The sequence below is a fragment of the Tachysurus fulvidraco genome, chromosome 6, assembly GCF_022655615.1.
Source record: "Tachysurus fulvidraco isolate hzauxx_2018 chromosome 6, HZAU_PFXX_2.0, whole genome shotgun sequence".
Lineage (NCBI taxonomy): Eukaryota > Metazoa > Chordata > Actinopteri > Siluriformes > Bagridae > Tachysurus > Tachysurus fulvidraco.
The window spans coordinates 1,058,153-1,061,201 of NC_062523.1; the positions used below are offsets into that span (position 1 = coordinate 1,058,153).

Sequence of the window (3,049 nt, forward strand, 5' to 3'; positions counted from 1 at the left end):
GTGTCGTTGTGTCGCTTCTGTTTATTAAATTGGTGTGTAAATGAAATAAAGAATTTGAATTTGTCACGGCGGGACAAAGGCGAATGAGGATCCAAATGCAGAAAGAGGTTTAATGACAAAAAAACAAGAACACAGGCAGGCAGGCAAAACAAGACCGAACACAGAGCTGACAGGAAACAGGAACATTGACACGACTAGCACCAGGGAAGTGAACAAACAGAGAATATATAGGTGACAGGAACCAATGACAAAGCAGAGACAATCACAGACAAAGACAACACACCTGGAGGAAAGATTGAGTACAATTAGTGTCCATGGTAATCAAGAAGTGGGCGGAGCAAACAATTAACAACAGGGCAAGGCAGCAGACAGAAAAAGGACAAAAACACAGACAGACTTATTACAGAATTAGACGCTTAGTGGTTAATACGTACGTCTCACACCTCCAGGGTTGGGGGTTCGATTCCCGCCTCCGCCGTGTGTGTGTGTGTGTGTGTGTGTGTGTGTGTGTGTGTGTGTGTGTGTGTGTGTGTGTGTGTGTGTGTGTGTGTGTGTGTGTGTGTGGAGTCTGTACTCCGGTTTCCTCCCCCGGTCCAAAGACATGCATGGTAGGTTGATTGGCATCTCTGGAAAATTGTCCGTAGTGTGTGTGTGTGTGTGCCCTGTGATGGGTTGGCACTCCGTCCAGGGTGTATCCTGCCTCGATGCCCGATGACGCCTGAGATAGACACAGGCTCCCCGTGACCCGAGAAGTTCGGATAAGTGGTAGAAGATGATGTCCACTTAATGTTTAAAGGTAACCTGCATGAATGATGCTAATCGTGATTATTACAGTAGTTATATTTGTGTTAAATTCTAAGGCTGTTTCTGCACACTACATTCTGCACACACTAACAGTCACAGTGGTTATTTATTATATTTACCAACAGTAGCAGAAAGCTGTTATCTTTTGCTTTTTTGGGTCATGCTTTGTTCTGCAATGTCACTGAAACTGCACGGTGTGTTTATGTGCAGGTCTTTTCACAGAATGAATAAAATGCAGATGTTTGTGTGTAAAAACACTACTAAGTGACTCAGTAGATAAACTATAATGCTGTGTTTGTTCTGTATTTCCAATGCCCACAGAACCAAGTAGTGGTATGTGGGTGGAGCTACAAGCAGCACAGATCACCGATTGGTGGGAGGGCTCTGTGACGCTCACCGATTAACCTCATCCATGATGTGGAGCAGCTGAGTGAATCCTCAGCAGTCTGTCCTACACCAGGTGCCATACTGTAATGATTGGTGTGATCAGAGTGAGGAACATGGTGAAGGTGATGGTGATGTTCTGAAGAAAGTCCTGACTATCGGAGAAGGAATATGTGGTGACCGATGGTGAAACGTTCCAGAGCCTAAAAGGAATTCCATGATGAGACCTGGTTATCTTTCACTTGGTATAAGAGCACTTTCCTAGAGCAGGTCCTTGTGTGTGTCTGTAACTGGAATCATTACAGTATATTATTGTGACGTTTTTTTTTTTGTCACATTACAAACAAACCTTCACACGACTTGACACCTTCCTACTTGAACAACCTGATAAATGTTAGCTTTGTAGATCTCTTATTAGTTTCCCCAGAGGAAAAATCCAAAAGAAATGGTGTGTGTGTGTGTGTGAGAGAGAGAGAGAGAGAGAGAGAGAGAGAGAGAGAGAGAGAATAAAAGGCTAAATCTAAGTGCTAATTAGTCGTGTTTTGTTGAACACAGCATGACAATAAACAGGAAGAATCTGGAGACCAATTAACTCTTCTTCAGGTCATGGGGTTGATGAACACACACACACACACACGCGCAAACACACACACACACGCACGGTTCAGAACATTGTGTGTGTGTGTTTGTCCATGCCAACATGCTCAGGCTCTTCTTCTCCTCCTGGGACTTCTATACTGACACAAAGAAAACATTCTTCTTCATGATGTGAGATTTCATCCAGACACAGAAGTGGATTGTGTTTGTTGCCTTCAAGCTTTTCAAACCTTCTAAAAAAAAGTTAATCATGATGAAACTTTCCTAAAGACAAACTACAATCAGTAGGAGCTAAACAATTCCTGGCTATTATAAAACTCCAGCACATATTCACATTACAACAGCTGGAACATTTTCTTCTGCGATTTTATTGGTCTGATTCTTACATGCTGTGTCTTTTACACGGAGACGTGGCTCGACAACAGAGTTCCGGACGCCGCCAATTAGCTGATGGGATCTCCCCGTTTCACACTGACAGAAATGCTCTGTGCGGTAAGACTGGTGGTGGTGGTGTGTGTGTTTACATCAACACAGAATGGTGTAAGAACTCTGTGCTTGTTTCTACTTACGGCTCATTGCTAGTGGAGTTTGTGACTGTTACAGTAGATGCAGGCCATTTTATTTACCACGGGAATTCACTATTGTCTCAGTGTTCACTCGTCAGACGCTTGGTTCTGAAGCAGGTGAGAACCTGACCAGCAGGAGCCACCTCTGCTCTTCAGGGCTGCTTTGAGTGCATTGACTGGAACATCTTCAGGGACTCTGTCAACTTGGAAGAGTACACGGCTTCAGTGACCAGCTACATCGGCAAGTGCACCAAGATCCTGTTACCACCCTCTCTGTACCCCCTGCATTTTGCATGGCCCTTTATTTAGCCCTCATGAATGCTGTTCGTAGACTTTAGCGTTCAACACAATCATCCGTCAGCACCTGATTGAGAACCTGCTGGGACTAAACACCTCCCTCTGCAACTGGATCCTGGACTTCCTGACGGGGAGACCTCAGTCAGTCCAGATCGTGAACAGCATCTCCAGCACCACCACACTGAACACTGGAGCCCCTCAGGGCTGTGTGCTCAGTCCACTGCTGTTCACCTTACTGACTCACATTGATAGATCACCTGTAGAGATCGTCAGGTGCACCAAATTTCTTGGTGTTCATTTGGTGGAGAACTTCACCTGGTTACTCAACACCAGCTTCATGGCATCAAGAAAAGCCCAGCAGCATCTCTACTTCTTAGGAAGGCTGAGAAAGGCACATCTCC

The 3,049-nt window shown here is 44.9% G+C and overlaps 1 long non-coding RNA gene across 1 annotated transcript; it reads left to right on the top strand.

Moving 5' to 3' along the window:
• Window positions 1-566: 566 nt before the first annotated feature.
• LOC125141526 lies at window positions 567-2,724 on the top strand. The gene is made up of 3 exons (XR_007140930.1): window positions 567-608; window positions 689-796; window positions 1,126-2,724. It is a non-coding gene; the product is annotated as an uncharacterized LOC125141526 (long non-coding RNA).
• Window positions 2,725-3,049: the final 325 nt, after the last annotated feature.